The sequence below is a fragment of the Chelonia mydas genome, chromosome 3, assembly GCF_015237465.2.
Source record: "Chelonia mydas isolate rCheMyd1 chromosome 3, rCheMyd1.pri.v2, whole genome shotgun sequence".
Taxonomy (NCBI): domain Eukaryota; kingdom Metazoa; phylum Chordata; order Testudines; family Cheloniidae; genus Chelonia; species Chelonia mydas.
Window position 1 is genome coordinate 32917644 of NC_057851.1, and position 19782 is coordinate 32937425.

At 40.7% G+C, this 19782-nt stretch overlaps 1 long non-coding RNA gene across 1 annotated transcript in view; it reads left to right on the forward strand.

Annotated features, from left to right (window-relative positions):
* Nucleotides 1-19782, forward strand: part of LOC122465310 — a 30504-nt gene that overhangs the window by 392 nt on the left and 10330 nt on the right. The window contains exons 2-3 of the long non-coding RNA XR_006290054.1: nt 509-513; nt 18473-18477. This is a non-coding gene — a long non-coding RNA (uncharacterized LOC122465310). The remainder of the gene's footprint in view (nt 1-508; nt 514-18472; nt 18478-19782) is intronic.

A 19782-nucleotide genomic window follows, 5' to 3' on the forward strand; every position in this document is an offset into this window, starting at 1 on the left:
TTCCTCACCAACTCCTGAAATCTGCCCCCAAAAAGTTAACTGAACTGCCCAAAGCAACTTTTTTTCATCCTGCCTAGCTGGGTCAGTAATGTGCCATGATCAATGGTATCAAATATGGATCTAACATGATTATAAAAACTTGTCTGGAAACCATCACTTGAAGATTGAAAGATATCTAAAAATCTCATATTGTCCAGGTGCTCCTTAAGTTGCTTAGCAACTGCCTCCTTAATCATTCTCTCCAAAAAAGGTGAGGTTTGACAGAGGGTAATAATTAGATAGTTTCATGAGGGGGATCAAGACCTCATCATATTGTAGCTGGGATGGCATTCTGCCCTTCAAAAAAATGAAATGTTGATGAAAATGTCCATCCACTAGGAAAGTGTCTCATAATTGAGTTTCATAAGCCCCACAGGTTTCAGAGTAGCAGCCGTGTTAGTCTGTATTTGCAAAAAGAAAAGGAGTACTTATGGCACCTTAGAGACTAACCAATTTATTTGAGCATAAGCTTTCGTGAGCTACAGCTCACTTCATCGGATGCCCCACAGTTATCCCACCAGGATCCTCGTCCTTTCATGAGGAAAGACTCTGTCAAAATCAACCAAACTGGTAGATTAATGCATGGCTTCTTGTCCTGACATTCTTGGTTGCAGACTGGTAGGCTCAAATATGAGTGATTTTAATTGTGAAGAATTTGAAGTCTTGTCCCCATGATTCCTGAGAAAAGAGTTTCAGAGGAGAGGCAGTCTAGAAGAACCTAAGTCGCCTATACCCTGAGTAACTGTGCAAGCCAACTCTCTACTGCATGTGTAGCCATGACGTGTAGCCTCTCACTTTCTGTCCTCCTGTTTCCTGTCTCCATTCTTCCTCTCCTCTTCCCTTCCCTCAACTCCTCTCTTTTTGGCTGTCTATTTTTATTCATTTTTGCTCTTTCATGTTTTTTGCTGCCTTTCCCTGGTTGTTCCCCCTGCCCATTTCCTCACTCACTAGAATTGAGATTTTCAGACGAGGATAAAGGACTTAGGTGCCCGGATACAATTGAAGCTGGGCACTAACTCCCTTTTAAATTCCTTGGGAAATCTAGGTCTAAAAGACTCCATTCTGCTCAAGGTGAGAAGTGTAGATTGGTGGGTCAGTGGAGCGGGAACATGGGCACTTACAGCTGAGCTATGTGTGGCAAAAGCCAGTGTAACCCACACAGCTCCTGGGTCTGGTTTTGGTTTTCTGTCCCCTTAGTGGCACCAAGACCACTTAGAGATTAATAAAAAGAAAAGGAGTACTTGTGGCACCTTAGAGACTAACCAATTTATTTGAGCATAAGCTTTCATGAGCTACAGCTCACTTCATCGGATGCATACTGTGGAAACTGCAGAAGACATTATATACACAGAGACCATGAAACAATACCTCCTCCGACCCCACTCTCCTGCTGGTAATAGCTTGTCTAAAGTGATCACTCTCCTTACAATGTGTATGATAATCAAGTTGGGCCATTTCCAGCACAAATCCAGGTTTTCTCACCCTCCGCCCCCCCACACACAAACTCACTCTCCTGCTGGTAATAGCCCCTCACTCTCCTGCTGGTAATAGCTTATCCAAAGTGACCACTCTCCTTACAATGTGTATGAAAATCAAGGTGGGCCATTTCCAGCACAAATCCAGGTTTTCTCACCCCCACCCCCTCCAAAAACCACACACACAAACTCACTCTCCTGCTGGTAATAGCTTATCCAAAGTGACCACTCTCCTTACAATGTGTATGAAAATCAAGGTGGGCCATTTCCAGCACAAATCCAGGTTTTCTCACACACACACACCCCTCCAAAAACACACACACACAAACTCACTCTCCTGCTGGTAATAGCTTATCCAAAGTGACCACTCTCCCTACAATGTGTATGATAATCAAGGTGGGCCATTTCCAGCACAAATCCAGGTTTTCTCACCCCCCGCCCCACACACAAACTCACTCTCCTGCTGGTAATAGCTTATCCAAAGTGACCACTCTCCCTACAATGTGTATGATAATCAAGGTGGGCCATTTCCAGCACAAATCCAGGTTTTCTCACCCCCCGCCCCACACACAAACTCACTCTCCTGCTGGTAATAGCTCATCCAAACTGACCACTCTCCTTACAATGTGTATGATAATCAAGGTGGGCCATTTCCAGCATAAATCTAAATTTAACCAGAACGTCTTGGGGGGAGGGGCGTTAGGAAAAAACAAGGGGGAATAGGCTACCTTGCATAATGACTTAGCCACTCCCAGTCTCTATTTAAGCCTAAATTAATAGTATCCAATTTGCAAATGAATTCCAATTCAGCAGTTTCTCGCTGGAGTCTGGATTTGAAGTTTTTTTGTTGTAAGATAGCGACCTTCATGTCTGTAATTGCGTGACCAGAGAGATTGAAGTGTTCTCCGACTGGTTTATGAATGTTATAATTCTTGACATCTGATTTGTGTCCATTTATTCTTTTACGTAGAGACTGTCCAGTTTGACCAATGTACATGGCAGAGGGGCATTGCTGGCACATGATGGCATATATCACATTAGTGGATGTGCAGGTGAATGAGCCTCTGATAGTGTGGCTGATGTTATTAGGCCCTGTGATGGTGTCCCCTGAATAGATATGTGGGCACAGTTGGCAACGGGCTTTGTTGCAAGGATAGGTTCCTGGGTTAGTGGTTCTGTTGTGTGGTATGTGATTGTTGGTGAGTATTTGCTTCAGGTTGGGGGGCTGTCTGTAGGCAAGGACTGGCCTGTCTCCCAAGATTTGTGAGAGTGTTGGGTCATCCTTCAGGATAGGTTGTAGATCCTTAATAATGGGTTGGAGGGGTTTTAGTTGGGGGCTGAAGGTGATGGCTAGTGGCGTTCTGTTATTTTCTTTGTTAGGCCTGTCCTGTAGTAGGTGACTTCTGGGAACTCTTCTGGCTCTATCAATCTGTTTCTTCACTTCTGCAGGTGGGTATTGTAGTTGTAAGAATGCTTGATAGAGATCTTGTAGGTGTTTGTCTCTGTCTGAGGGGTTGGAGCAAATGCGGTTGTATCGTAAAGCTTGGCTGTAGACGATGAATCGTGTGGTGTGGTCAGGGTGAAAGCTGGAGGCATGTAGGTAGGAATAGCAGTCAGTAGGTTTCCGGTATAGGGTGGTGTTTATGTGACCATCATTTATTAGCACTGTAGTGTCCAGGAAGTGGATCTCTTGTGTGGACTGGACCAGGCTGAAGTTGATGGTGGGATGGAAATTGTTCTGCTACAGTCTTTGCTAAGGGCCATTGTAATTTAGCTCATGAAGTAGAGGCTCATGCATTTAGATCCAGAGGTCTGATCCTGCCTGCCAACAACTGGGGTCTGTCAGCATTACACAAGGATGCAAAGCTTAGTCCAGCATGATGCTTCCTGATCCGGTGACTATACTAAACCAATGCTGGGGTGGGGAGGAAAGTTGGGTGCTAGTTTACCCACAGCAGTACATTTACAGACGGGATTCAGAGTATATCTAGCATCAGCCAATCACACAGCGCTCTCTTCTTGTTCTGTGCTCTCCAGTGCCTACATCCTCAACTCACCCCGCCCCCATGAGTATGGCTTCTTTCCATGCCTCTCCTCCATCCCCCGCCTCCCCGCAGTGTAAGATGAATTTTCTCAGCCAATTAATTAAAAAGATTACCTAGCTGTTGCAATTTTAACTATTATCTGGGGGCAATTAGTTATGTTGCATAGTTTCTGTTGTGGTCTAGCTTGCTTGCCATATAAAATTGAGACCTTTTAATAGACGCTGTGGCATCAAAGCAAAGGACTGAAAGTTAAGCGGACACAGGCAATCATTTGCTGACATCTCCTCTCATTACAGGGCCTTTTAAAAATTAACATTTGACATCATCCAATGAGAGTTTGATGAAGGCATTTGTTAGGTCCCTGGTTAACTAAACATAGCTTATTAATGGTGACTTTATTCCTACAGGGTTTGTTTTGAAACCTGGTTGTGTCAATGTTCCTCATGTATTCTGATGTGTGCCAGTCATGACATGTTTGTTCTTGTACTGGTAGTTAATAGGGCTGTCGAGATTGCAGTTTTGCATTTCTTTATCTATTTCTTGTACCTTACTAAATCATTTGAATTTCCCTTTTATTAAGAAGCTGGTTTTAGTTCATGCTGCTGCTGTTTCTGTATTGTGGTTAACCAACCACTGAAGTGTTTTCAAGAGTTTCTTTTTCAGACTTCATAACTAACCACTTATTTCTGATTCAGTGTTAAGATTTCCGAGACTTTTATTTTTCTGAGATCTAAATATACTCATGGAGTCAACTGTGGATCCATTTAAATATAGGTTGGAAAGGGGTTTGGATGATTACAATTAGCACATTCACTTCCCGACATGCATAGAAATGCATTTTAGATTTGGTTGGTTCCTTAAGCATAAAACCTTTGTATATTTCTTCAGGTGCGCTCAGTTTCTGGACATGTTTTTCCACAATACCCAATTTTCATTTTCAATCAATTTCATTTACACACTCTCAGTAGTTCTACAGGATTTGGCGGAAGTGCTGATGGTGTGTAAAATTAAGCATGTGCATAAATCTTTGCAGGATCGGGACCTTGGTGAAGGGCAACATGTTGCCATTATTGCTAGTAAATGAAGCATGAACAACAGTTTGGATAAGCCACTGCTGATATTTAGAATGGAACTCAAACCAAATTTGTTTTGAAATTGTACCATCTGGTTAAATGTTTTATCACATCTGATTTCCAAACAGGTCCAGAATTGGAAGTGCCAAAATAGCACAGTAAAGGTGCTTTTAGTTATCATTTACCTTTAATACTGCAACCTTCCCTTCTCCCTGACTCTGCACACAAAACCCTATAAAGAAGGTAAACTCAGGCAATAAGATTAGGTAACCTTCCCCGGGGCATTGTGGGATAAGTGTGTTTCTCAGCCAGATGAATCTCTGGGATTCCAAGCTCCTACTTCTCTTGCATGTTATGTATTTAATACATATCTAAATCCATTTCACAGGGACATTTCTGAAAGCTCATCACGGAACCTGATTCTTAAAGTGTGTATATGTAACTGAAATGAAATCTTAGCTCCCTGAAATGTTTAAATGCCTGATATGAGAGAGGCTATGAAATTGTTCTTTAGATTACCTCTTTAAAAATTCTATATGCATGAATGTTTCATATGGTACAGTTTTTTTTAAGTTTACACAAACACACAATGTAAATGCAATGAAAATGCCAATGAAATTAAACTGCATAGGGAATAACATTTAGAAATCTGAACTAGGTTATCTGTGGAGATTATATTTTATTTATGTTTCCCAAGGATTCTAAGAGTATGTCTACACAGCATCTAGACATCCATGCTGGCTGGGAGAGGGTGGAGAGAGGTGCGAGTAGTGGGGAAGCCTCTTGGAGGAGGGGATGGAGGCACAAGTGGCGGGATGTCCCCTCATGGGAGGGAGCAAAGAGATGCGAGTGGTGGGGGCCTTGGGGAAGGGGGCTGAGCAGGATCAGGGCCGAGGGTAGAGTGGGGGTGGAGCATGGGTTGGCCTCGGGGGAGGAGGCTAAGTGGAGGGCGGGCCTTGGGTGGAGCAAGAGGCAGGGCCACAGTGTGGGTGCTGGTGGCCCCTCCCACTTCTAGGGAGCTTCCAGTGCTCAGGCCCAGCCTCCCCAAATGTGGGAGTCATTTGCCACCCATGGTGGTTCCTGTCCATGTTGGGGAACCCCTATTAAAGTGGACTGTTGGGGCAAGCTGTAACAGAGCAGTACTGAGAGCTCTTTCTTGGTCTAAAGATCTAAAGCTGAGAAGGGAGTAGGATGGGGGCGGGTTATGACAAAGGTGTGTGTGGGATGGACATGCATGAGCTGCTCAACTCTACAGAAAATACTCTGGGACTCTCACATTTCTGTGCACAGTCCCCCAGCCTTGAGAACCCCCTTAAAGGGGGCTGCAAGGACAGCTCCAAAGGAGCTATGCTTCTGGGAAACTGTACACAGGGTGGGATCTCCAGTACCTGTGTGAAGGCATAGGGCTTTCCTATGGATGGGCACAGACTTCTGCACATCTGAGGGAATCCTTAGGTTATGGGAGAAGGACTTTCTCTTCCCCTTGGAATAACTTGAGGACACTCTCATGGAGCTACTCAGGGTTTGTTCTTCAGCAGGAGTCATTTGGGCCCATTGTTCTCAAGTTGAACCAGTGCTTATTAAGACACAAAAGCCCCGAATCCTAGGCACCCACCTAGAGCGTTGTTATTATCAAGGCTCTCAGGCACCATCCATGCAAAGACTACCAATAAGTGTTGTTGTTCTTGATTCATGCTGGCCTTCAGTAAGGCTACTGTTGGGCAGACATAGAAGCCTCTGAAGGAAATTTCTCATAATAATCATGTAATCAAGAAATATTAAAACTCTTGAGTCAGAATGCAAAATCTACTTTTTATCATCCTCTTCTAGCAAATGGTGATGTACTGCATTACTATACATGTTTGCATTTGTCTTAATAACTAATGGAGTTTAGTATTTTTAACAAGTAATGTATTGATTTTGACAAAATTGTTTTTCAAGTTAAAATACACTTCTAGCAAACATACATTTTCTCATTATTATTAAAAATGAGAAATGTCTAATATTTCCTATTGTTATTATTTTATCTATTTTCCTACGCAAAAGAGATATCATAGAATATCATTCAATATTTACCTGGTTTAAAATCTGTTTCTCACTAAATATCAAATTTCTCCAAGTGTATCCTATATTCAGGGGTGTGCAGAAGAGGGAGCAAGCAAGGGCATAGGCCCTCCAATCATTGGCGGGGCACAGAATTCCTCCAGGCCTGGGGCCACAGTGTGGAAAGTGAGCTCCTCCTGGGGTCATGGCAGGGGCTCAGCGAGCTCCGTCCTCTGGCTCTGGGGCCGCGTAGGGAGCTGACAGCTCCTCACAGCGGGAGTTGACAGCTCCTCTGGCCCTGGGGCTGTGGTGGGGGCACAGAATGTGCCCCTCCAAAAGAGGTCAAGTTTAATCCTGAGACGCCCCTTCCTGTATTTTATTCAGATTTTATAGTTAGTGAGTAACTTTATTCATGTAGTAAGTAAGGGAGTTATTTCTGCCAACAAGACAGAAAAGCATCCTTATTCAGGAGAACACTTAAGCCCATACTTAACTTCATGTGCTTGCTTAAATTCCAATGAAGTCAATAGGTCTAGAAGTTGAATAGAAATGGACTTCAGTATATGCTTAAGCCCTGATTCAGCAAAGCACTTAAGGACCTGCCTGAATTCCTATGGACTCCCAATGACCTCAGTGGGAGTTGTTTTCTTAACTTCCACTGATTTCAATGGAAGTTAGGAGCCTAACTATCTTTGAGGATCTGGGCCTAAGGTTTATTTTGCTCTGTGATATGAACACTGCAGACACAGTGAAAGCCAACAAACAGCAAAGCATGCAGTAATACTTACCTCTTTAAAATTCTTCACTTCTTAATAACAGACTCTTATGCATCACGCCATCTGCCAGCTGTGAACAGAAATAAAATCACACGTACAGGTACTGTAATGTACAATCTAATTAGTGTACTAAAGCTTAATATAGCTGAGATTTTTGTAAATATAAAAACAATTATAGTAGAACAAATTTATTCCTATGACACTATAATGATGAAGATTCTTATGCTAGTGCAATGAGAGGGTTTATTATACATAGTTTCATTATCTTGCAGCTTGCCTTACTTAATATATAATATGCCTTCATGTACAGCAATTAAAATGATAATGAAACAGACAGGCAGAATCTGAATAATCATATCATTTGTAGTATGATCCACTAATGCAGTATTCTCTTCCATTCTATGTGCTTATTACAGGTTTTCTTGGGCTTGTCCTAGTGACCTTGGTTTCTTGATCTTCTGCATGCTGTACATACACCCTCGTACTTGCCTTTGAACACATCCCACAATATTTGTCCCCTCACATCAAATGTCTCACATGATGTGGGTGGAGACGTACAGCAAAATGTTGTCCTACCTCACATGGTACCCACTATGAGAGAGCAGTCAAGCAATGAATCCAGAGTTACCCTGCTGGAGGAGGGCAAGATAACTCAGCAGGGTTTGGGGGCAGCACATTTCGTGGCACAATGAACATTACAATATAGTGTATACAGGCTTCTGCGAGAATAATATGAAATACACGCACCCAGATAATCAATGTAGATGCCCAGTGTTTTTTCTTCTCTTTATAGTTCAAGGCTTGTTTAGCCAGCCACAGGTATTCAGACTCCTATGCTGGAGGAATGTCTTGTTGTTATGAGACTCCTTTCCCACTCTACTGTTTCAGATGCTTTGCTATATTATTTATTTCCTTTTGGCTATTTTTTTCTTCCTGCTGGCATCCCTGCAAAATATTTGTTTGCATATCAGAATATCGTCTTGAAATGTGTCCATAGAGGATACTTCCATTTGCAGAGTAATTGGAGGCTAGCTTCCCATGAAAAGCCCAATTTTTAAACACCATTCCCCAATGGCTTCCCAAGAAAGAAACTAATTCCCCTCAAATTTCATATGCCACAACTCATCCTAGCATAGACTTTCTCTTTTAAAAAAAGAAATTCTTTGTTTTTGGGAAATCTTCCTAAGGGTCCCGATACATTCTTTATATCACGAAAGTGGCAAACTCTTCATTTGGCTTTGGTCAGTTGGTTTTGCCTGGGAGAAGTGGCTTTTGGTCAATTTAGAGGATCTGGGGGGGAATTACAAAGACATAAAGAGCTGGTTTTTACATGCATATAGATAAACATGTATAAATAGAAGCTAACATGCTGCTAGTTCTAAGCTGTGCTGATCCAGGTGATGGACTCATACAAGAAGTTAGGGAGGTCAGGAGTCACTGGTGAAGGGTAAGAGATTGATAGGAAATTCTGATGGCCAGAAGTCCACAATGTGGAGGGAGATCTTGGTGGGACACAGAAAGGAAAGCTGCATTTGGCTGGTTTGACTCCCACTCACATTGATATCAATAGTAAATGCCCTCACCATGTGGGAAACTACAAAACCTAATAGCCCCCAGGACTACATGACCAACAAAACTCTTTTTTGGAAGAGAGTGGGGAAGTGCATGGCGTGCCAGCTCTGTTTTTGAAACTCATCTGGTGCAAGTTGTTGTACCTTCATTGACTTCAATAGAGTTATGCTTATTTACACTAACTGATTTATACCAACAGGCTCTTGTATTTAGAACAAGGTAGCTATATCAGTAGCTGGTATAAAAACCATATAATTTGTGTGAGTGTGTATTGAAACATCAGGTTTTTGACTTGTAGAAATTGCCTCAGTAAGTCATACTTTCAGTCACCCATTTAATTTTTCACAACATTTCCACATATCCATGGGCATTCCATCTACCATCTCACAGCTCACAAGGAGAGAATGATGTGCTAACATAGTTAACACATTAGAGAGTCACCAAGTTGCACTAGCTGCCAGTTAGAGGATAGAAGAGCCCTTGTTTTTCACTGCTCTCATCTGCTAGCTTAATTTTATGTCAAACAGACATTATAACACAACGTGAAATTAGTGAATGTTTCTCGAAGTTGAGAACAGCAGCTTCCTGTGTTGTCTCCTAACCTGTTCTCTTTTGTAATGCTTCAAGTTCATATAAAACAAAATACAAAGGCAATTAAATGACGCTACAAATCACCGCTACAGGTCAAAAAAAGCAAGATACGAAGAGAATAATGTGTAGTGACTAAAATTTATGCTTTCACATGAACTAATGTTTTCTAACTTGGGTGCCTAACATGAAACTCCTATATCCATAATTAGGACTTTAGATAAATGGTGTGGTTGTTAGAGATGCTCCTAATAACTTCAATGATAGTAGTGTGTACTCAGTACTTCAGAAAACTGGTTCAATTATTATGGACTTGGACTAAGCATCCAAGTTTGAAAAATTTAACCACAATGTCCAGTCTGCTACAAGAAAGTATTTTTCTGAATCTGCAGACAACAAAATTTCCTGTGGTAACTGGCTATGCAAAACCAAATCCACAAACTTTTTCTCATACAGCATGACTCACGGGATTAGCCAATTTCATATTTTACCTAAAAATAAAGTCTGTAATATTTTTCTGCAGTAGTTATACAAATATAAGAAATATACAAAGATAGCAGTGCCACTCTTCTCAGTATATAAGACATTCTCTGTATTCAGATGCTTATGTTGCTGATAACATCCCAGATGGACGTGTGTTGCTTAGATGAGGCCAATTAGGTCTAGGGATCTGAATATGAATATGAACTGCTCATTTGTGTCAGCACAGATCTAATCAATCTGCCAACTAATGGATGCCATTAACATTTGTTCTTTGTTAAAATGACTTTGCTCATATAATAATAGCAAGTTTGGGGTCATCACAGGATTTATTAATACTATGATTATTTTCAAATTTCATAGAATTTTATTTGTAAATAGAAAAACTATCAACAATGAAAAATGAAAATGCTAAAAAACGCATTGAAAAGGCATTTTCATTTCTTTAGTCATGTATATCATTCCTAGAGAGTGCTTTATTCCAGACCTGTGCAGATACTCTACAGGGCACCACCACAAGGAGGCATTGTTACTCAGGGGAGACCTTGGAGCAGTGGTTCTAAACCTATGTGCTGCAGCTCTGTGCTGACTGGGCTGCCAGCGGTCTGCGGGCCACAAGTTGAGAACCACTGCCCTGGAGTCACAATTCTTCCGCTGCTTCTTCTCACTCTCAGAGGTTAGTAATTTACCGTTGACTTGTACCACCAGTAAGATCCAGATTTAGGAAACCATCCCTATTCAGAATAGCACTTAAGCACATTGGCGTGTTTAAAAGTTTTCCTGATTGGAGACCCTCACAACTGTGTCCCCATTCCATCTCCATCCCCTCCACACCTGCCTGGCTTAACTACTTTGAAGCCAAGGCTTTGTTCATTCCCCACCCATTGCAAGGAGGGAGTAGGCAAATGAGTAGTCCCCACTTACTCCTATGTGCCAGGACACAAGGTCTGGGCAGACAGCATAGGAATATAAAGGGGTTTGTACTTCCTTGGTTGAGTATGTCATCTGAGACTGTAAAAGGGCAAGGAAGGATGATTAGGGTGCTATCCTGGGACTTAGGAGACCTGGGTTCAATTCCTTGCTCTTCCACAGTCTTCCTCCACCATCTTGGGCAAGCCTCTCAGTTCACCATCTATGAAATATGAATACTAGTACTTCCATAAGACCGTTTCTTAATATTGCTGGCATTTTGTCTATTAAGATGTTAGAGTACCTAGAGCCTTGGATAGGCATTTATTTAATATTTTAATATCCCACTTAAAATAGATAGTGGGAATCTAGCCATATATATTCTATAAAATGTATTTGTCTCTTCTGAGTTTGACCTCAATAGAAAAAGGGGCAGGACAGCTGAGGAATCAGCACAAAAACCAGGAAGCAATGCTGGAGGTACATATTCATAACAATTACAAAGACAAATGGGGACATTTTTCAGGGAGCTCTGTCTAGCTACCCTACGAACATGATATGGGAACAATAACAATAAACCTCTTCATTGTGGCCATAAGAAATTGTCAAAATCTATTTGACTTTGGGAAATAAAATGCTTTAAAATCCTGATTATGAGCCATGCCTATAAAAATTAGTCATCAAGTTTGAGCATTTCACATAAAACATCAATAAATATGGTATTCTTAAGCCAAAATGAACCTGATCATCCATTTATAAAGAACACCCAGTTTATTTAATAGGGTGGTGTTAATGCATTACTGTCAACATAACGTATCCATACTGCTCAATTTAATGAGATGAGCACCACCAGGTAGACACTGAATCTCTGTTATTATTAACAAGACAATATCTACAAAAAAATAGATCAATTTAGGATTTCCTTTCCCCCAAAAAAATATTTGGTGGGATTGTTAATCCTTAAGGAGGTCTCTAAGTGTCAGGTGGAAAACTTCTGGGAACTGGCTGCTTTTTAGGGACTGGGGAACAGAATGGAGGAGCTAGTACAGATCAGAAAGAATGGGGCTCTACAATGGTCATTTCATTACCTCTCTCTCTCCTCTAAATGTATGTCTAATTATATAATCTTATATAATTTTAGTTTTGAAGCCAATGTTAGGATACTGAATAATAGGATATTAAGATGCACTTTACTGAAAATATTTTAACAGAAAGAGTGGATTTAAATAGCAACTTTAATTTAGATATTCAGTAGCAACCTACATACCTTAAATAATGTGACTATCCTAAATAAATTAAGAGCTGTACATTACATAATGTAGCCAGTGAACAGCCCCAGATTTCCCTTACAGAGCTAAACTTAGGCTCAGACTGGCAATTCCTTTTGCTGAGAGGAATATTTTCAACCTCAGTGTAATTCCCTGGGCAGGAATTGTGCCAACTTCTCCAATGGTTATACATATAAAAAAGAATCTTAGAAGGACTTTAGGAAGAGTGCTAACACACCCCAACAGAGTATAACTTCTCTTTGTACAGTCAATCTTCTCACTATTCTTACCCAGATACTCCCATTTAATTTAGTTACCTGTTACCTTAACTTGTACTTTACGTCCTCTGCCCCTGAACTATTGAGATTGCTATAAGAGATAGGCCTTTCCTAAAGCTCCAGATCCAAACATCTCTTTGGGATTGAAGTACATGGGTGTGCTAGAAATCTGAATTCAGGCTAAGTCACTAAAAATCCCCCAAACTCCATTTTATGGAAACTATCATTTGTAACCTGGTGGGAAAACAGAATCGCCATCAAGCAAGAGTTTAAAGAGAGGGCCACTCAGGAGAGACTAACCCTGACAGTTTCAATAATAGCCACAATTGTTATTCAGTGGTAAAATTCCTCCCAGACCATCAGAACCCAAAAGCCATATTATCACAACTCAAGAAGCCTGATGTGAATATTTAATCTTTCTAAAATTGGTTGATTATGCAGATAGTGTGTATCTGAGAGCTCTGTCCCTATCCCCGGATCTTATAAAAATAATTTCTACATCCAGTATGTAACAACCAAAATGCAGGCATTCTATTCTCTCTCCACTACTTATTTGCAACTTTACATGGTTTGTCCTGACATGCCACTGAAGTAAATGGACGTTCAATACAATCTGTCAGGAGTGAAGGGGTTGATCATTAGAATGTGAGGTGTTCCTCTAAGCCATCTACTGGTGTATGGTTAATGGTTTCAATGATATGGAGAATTGCTTATAGGATTTCTTTTTCGTGCTTGGTATATTAGCATCTCACATTTTAATGAATTCCATAAATAAAAGATGATGAAATACCAATGTTTTGCAAACTGTGTGCAATTAGATTCATCCTGAATTCTGGCTACATATACAACACTGTAGCCAACATTTTTTACCCTGTCTTCTGTGCTGATGTTCTTTGGAATTACTAAGTAAACAGCAATAGATCACTTTCATTACCAAAAATAAAATATCAAGCTAACATCATTCTGGTTTTCATATTTTCACCTCAGCTCCATCAGTCACATAGAGAAATTGATCTGTTCTGGATAATGGAGACCTGTCTTTATGTGTGAAGCTGTTTGTTTTTCTGTCTGAGGCCTTTGACATAGCTCACTGTAATGCTTAATACAGTATCTAAAGGAGGAACATTAGGCTCACAGCTAGTCCCTTGCTATTCTTTTCCCCCCAAAGCATTTGGTAAGTGGAGTTCAGAGAGGTTACTATAGATGAGAGGAACTCCTGACTGAGAAGAATGTGCAGTAGAGGGGTCCAGTTTAAGCGTATTTTGTAAAAGCATGTTCATTATTTAGAAAGTGACTAGTGTCTTTTTTGTTTGTTTGTTTCCTGCAGGGTGTGTGTGTGTGTGGTGGGGGGAACACCACACTGGTGGTTCAGATTTTAGCCCCTAGCAAACAGCAGCTTGATAAGCTTCTAAAATTGTCATGCATTGACAAGCCCAGAAGAGAGATTGGAATAAATAATTTAGAGGCTCGGGTTGCTAATGGGGGAGAGGGGGAAGGTTTCAGCCACAGAAGTCTATAACAAGAACAGCACTTCTTGATTATTTTTAGGAGAAAATCTACTACTCTGACCTCATACTACCTGAGCAGCATGAAAGACACAGGAGCCTTGGAATCATGTAACCTTAGGAGGCTGCTGTTGGTGACAAGGGAATCTAATTCCATTGAAAAACAACCACCCACCCCACCTCACAAGGCATTCCATGTTATTAATAATCATAAGGATAGCGCACAAAGCTCTGGCAGTTTCCTTTTACCCTCAGGGGGTGGCAGTGGAGCAGACCATTGCTCTAGTGATCAAAAGCAAAATAAAAAAAAAAATACCTCTATATCCCCAATAAAACAAAGATCTCCACAGAGCAGAGGAGATATTGTATCTGCTGACCAAGCCCAGTGAGTAAGTCTCAAACAAACACATTAGAGCTTAATTTGTCATCCTTGGTGGTGTTCCACTTGTGCTTGCCTGGGCGCTGCACCCCTAAGCTCCCTGGGGAGGCTTTCTGCTGACAGTGCAGTAGATATCAATGGAGCAGAACAGCAAATTCCTGCTTAGAAGAAAGATCAGGGAAGACAGGTCAAAATTCTTGTTTTTTGTTTCCTTCCTTGAACGCTGTTTTTTCCACAGAGTTGGGGGCAGAGTAGGGAGGGGATCGGAAAAGGTGGAAAAAACAATCATTGGTATGTGCTGTGGTCTCAGGAATTTGCTTTTTAAACATCATTGAGTGTTCAAATGATCTAAATACCGTGACTGGAGCCAAGAGAGGCTCAAAATAGCCTGATGAAAGGGGGCTGTAGTAGTGATTAGTTGCAGTCTGAGACAGACTTTCTAATGTGTGTGTAAAGCTAAAGCAGACTTAATAGCATTTTGGTCCAGTGGCATTATGGATAACGATGGTTCAAATGATTCAGTGTGTTTGTAATTTTTTTTCTATTTCAGTTGGTTTTGATCATGTTTGATTTTCCTCCATTCACCCTACTCTCACCTGTTCAAATCCTACATTTACAAAGCTGTCACAAATATAGCATTTAAATTCATTGCATAATGCACACAAATCAGTTTTCTTGTCCAGCAGCTATAGGGCAAGAGAACTGATTTTTTTGTGCACTGATTTCAAATGGTGTGTTTGTGACAGCTTTGCAAATGTAAGAGATGAATAGGTAGATGTGGGAAACCGAGGAGTAATTAAAGAGGTAGAGGGCACAGAGGGAGCTCGTAGTACAGCAGGTGGAGAGATAACAGGTAAACTTCATTCACAGACAGTTGGGAGGACAAGACATCTGGGATGTGTGGGCAGATAAATAAGTGTGTATAGATGCAGGACTGTGGGGCCGAATCATTAGGAATCTGTTGACCACTCCACATCATAGATTCTAAGGCCAGAAGGGCCCATTGTGATGATCTAGTCTGACCTCCTGCAGAGCACAGGCCACAGAATTTTCCCAAAATAAGTCATGGTCAGCCTCATGACATGGTCACCTTGATACTGTTTTCTGAGTTCTCCATCTTAGAGTTTACCTTACCTCTTTTACCTCTCTGCCTTTTTAGTCCCATATGAATTACTCCTGTGATTTTTCAGTCCCCCATCCTTTTCTGACTTCTCTACTGCTCTGAAACACAACCCTGACAGCCCTCTACTCTGACTCCAGAGCTGCTGCTGCTCAGTGCTCTTCTCTCATAATCATTTTTGATCACTTGGATCTCCACATTCACCATTCTGTCATCTCTCCAATCCCCAGTTTTTGCCTCTCCTCACTGCCCTTGTTTCTGCTCCTATTCTTGTTCTGCTGAGTACTTTGAGAAAGTTTCATTAATCCAGTACCATCATTCATTATAAAAGTAATCTTTCTCCATTCAGCTCTGCTGTGTTCTGAGCAAATAATCCTACTTCTCTTCTCCTCCCTCATGCTCTTAATCCTCAACAGCTCTTTACCACCTTTGCCCCTGTATAAACTCGTTTCCTCTTCTGTTCCATCCTCTCTCTACCTAGGATCCTGCTAACTTTTTAAAGGTAAAATCGACAAACTCCAGTATAAGTTCCACACCCTTCTCTCCTCTAATTCTCCAACCCCTTCCACTCTTCTCTCCCTGTGTCCTACTGTCTCCAAGCTCCAGCCATTGTCCAATGTCTCAGGTCAATCCCATCTCCTCATTTCTCAGCTCAAACTTTCTTGGCCCTTTCCTCATTTTATCCCTGTTGCATTATCAGTCATTTTCAATTTTCCCGCACAGTCTCTTAACCTCACCCCTTCAACTCCCTTCTCAATTCCCTTGCGTTCAGGTTCCAACCTGTCCATTACACTGAAATTACCCTTAAAGAGTCACTACTGATCTTTGCCTTTCCAAGTCTAAAGGGCTCTTCTCCTTACTTGCATAATGACAGGTTTCAGAGTAGCAGCCGTGTTAGTCTGTATCCGCAAAAAGAAAAGGAGTACTTGTGGCGCCTTAGAGACTAACAAATTTGTTTGTCTTTAAGGTGCCTCAATACTCCTTTTCTTTCTCCTTACTTATTATCCTAAATCTCTCTGCTGGTTTGGACATCATTAGCCACCCCTCTCTCCTTGAGAGCTTCTCTTTGAGGGCTTCTACTATTCACTCCTTTCCAGGTTCTTCTGCTACATTACCGTTTTCTCCTTCAGTGTCACCTTTATTGAATCCTCTTTCTCCTCCTCCTCCCTCTCTCTGTTGGTGTTCCTAAAGGTTCTATCCTGGGCCTACTTTTTTTTCCTTTACACTTCCCCCAAGAGACCTCATCTATGATCTCTCTTATCACAGCTATGCTGACAACTCTCAAATTTTGCTCTCCATCCACAAATTCCCCAGTAAATTCAAGCTCATATGTCTTTCTTCTTCCCTGGTATTTTCTCACAGATGTCTTACAGCTTTCTTAAATTAAATTTAACATGACAAAAATTGAACAGCTCATCTTTCCTCCTCATCCATCTTCTCTCCATGTTCTCTATCTATACTCCCCATCAGATAAGCTCAGAGCTTTGAGGTTGTCTGTAATAATAATACCTAGCTCTCATGTAGCACTTTTCATCAGTGATCTCAAAGCACTTTTAAAAGGATGTCAGTATAATTATTGTGATTCCTCCCTTTCTTTCTGTCTCCATATCAACGGTTCTCACCAAATCATATTATTCTTCCTCTCTCTGTATCAGCTCTAAAATATGCCCCTGGTTAACACTGTTTTTCTTTCTCTTGAACTATTTTAACCTCTCCCTCTCCATCCACCTTGATTGTTACCTCTCAAACTCTTTAATTCATCCACCATTCAGCAACTAAAATAATCCTCCTCCCCAAAGTCTCTTTACTCATTTTGTTTCTTGCTATAGGAAGTTCGGGCTCCTCAACCTAACTTCTACTGCTCTGCACAGATCTGCTCTTAAATAAAGGCACATCTCCTGTGTTTGAACCCTCACCTCATCTTTACCCAAGTCTAATGTTATCTATCTCAGATACTTAGCTAGTCCCTATTATGTCATATCCAAAACTCCACACAATTTGTAATATCTTTAGAACAGGGAAGTCTAACAGACAGGAAACTGAGGAACTGAATGAGTAAGTGACCTGCCTAAGGTCACTTAGAAAAAGCAGAGGATGGAATTAAACCAAGATCTTCCGAGTCTAAGACTAGTTCACTAATCATTAGACCATCCTTCCCCTCATGTTCTGTGTTTGTCTAATTTAGACTGTAAACTTTACTTTCCACTCTAAATATATGTATTAACTATATAACTGTAGAATAATAATAATCCTTTGTCCACTTGTCTCCTGAGTTTTCTTTTAGACTCTGTTTCCTTGTATGAAAAATGTCTCAAGTGTGCTAAGTACTAAAAAGTGTTTATTCCCTTTAAGTGGTTTCATTTGGATTGGCATGCAAACATTGGAGGCTCACTTAACTCTGTGTAAAGAAGATACCATCAAATCTCTTTGACCACTGGAATGTGACTTTATGTCAATTTAAATTATCCAAATCACATTTAAAGCTGTAGCCAGATTGCTATAAGAACTTTATAGTTATTTAAGATACTGGATTCAGTATCTACTTATTATAGATATTGATCTTAACCTGTCATTACCAGTGTATTTATAAATAATCACCAAGAAGTCAGAAATCACTGCATATCTGTTAGTGCTACCTGTCTTTTATTGTGCATGTGAATCCAATAAAATAGCTGCATTTTCATTACAAAATTAGTAGAGTCTCTGAACCATTTTTAAAGAGAAAGTACAGTATAAGAGATGTAGAGTATTCACCAGTATGTGTGATCTGGTGTTGCACTATAATATGCATATGTTGCTATTGCTCAAATGCAGATAAACCACTGTTTAGTAAATATGTAGTAAGACCTAGCAGATAGAAGTGGAATCTTTAATATTAATTCTGGTGGATTTCTTCATCAAGTGAACAAATTCAATTTTCAGCCTACGTTTTCAAGATAATTTCTTTTATTCAAGACCTAGTTCAATCGATAATTTAAATTTCCTGCTAATCTTACAAAGATAGTGATCTATCCTCTCAATCGGCATTTAGATGCAGCTTATGTATATAACTGGTTTGCTGTTTTTAAAAAAATAATCCATTTGGATATGTGTAGCTTGTAAACAGGATATTTGGGGTTGGTTATTTTTCTGTAATAATTCAAGAGTGTGGCTTGTGGTTTCCCTCTTCCTTTGATTTCTTTGAGAGCAACAAAAAGCAGAATTTGGAAGATTTATTTAGTGTTTAACTAGATTATTTAAATAAGAGATAAGCAGTAGCTGTTACCGCCTCTGGACAATAATTCCCTGGGGGTCAGGGTCTCCTCCCAATGTACACACCTATGACTTCCATTAATGTTAATGGAGCTGAACACAGACGTGCCTGTTCTTAAGAGGTGAACAGATCTTTAAACGTTAAAATAGTTCCAATTTATTTTACAAGCATTCTAATGCTTACATGACAAAATGCAGACATTGGAGTTCAGGCATACTAATGCTAGTAACACAGAGCACTAGTGTTCATATGGGGAAAGCACCTACCAAAGTAATTAGATGTTAGGGGCCAGATTGTGGCTGTTAAGCCATGCATTGCAGGAAGGTGCAGGGGGAGCCCCTGAAAGAATTCTGACTACTCAGACAGAGTTATTCCTGATCTGCTCTAAGAAGTGCCTGCTACACTAACAATTCTGCTACCTTTTCAACAAATACAGTGTGAACTTCCCTCTTTTGGCCAGTGCAGAGGGAGTAGCCCTTTCCTGTCCTTTTTAAGTAGCTAGTGACAGAAATGGCAATAGCAGTGTACTCCCCCAGTAGGATTAGGTCTAGTCCCTGAAGTAAAGTCAGAATTGTATTAATAAACTACAGACTCCAGCCCTGAAATAGGCAATTCAGGAGAAGAGCTGGGCAAATCATTGATGTTGCCGTTCAGCCAGCAAATATTTAAAAAAAAAAAAAAAAATCAGAAAAAATATTCAGTTCAGTTCCAAAAATATTTGGAATTTGCCAGTAAATTGGAAAAAGCCTGTTTTGGGCCAGCAAACCACGTGTGTGTTTGTGCGACCTATTATATTGTTAGAAACCAGGCCCTGGGCAGTCTTGCCTAGTAGTTAAAGCAAGAGTTCAGCCTACTTGTTAGAGCTGGGCCCAGGAACAAGCCGAGGATCAGTACCAGAGAGACAGGAGCCAAAGGGGAACAGGAGCAGGAGCAGGCACCGGAGCAAGGGCAAGGGCAGCTGCACAGGCCACGATACGCA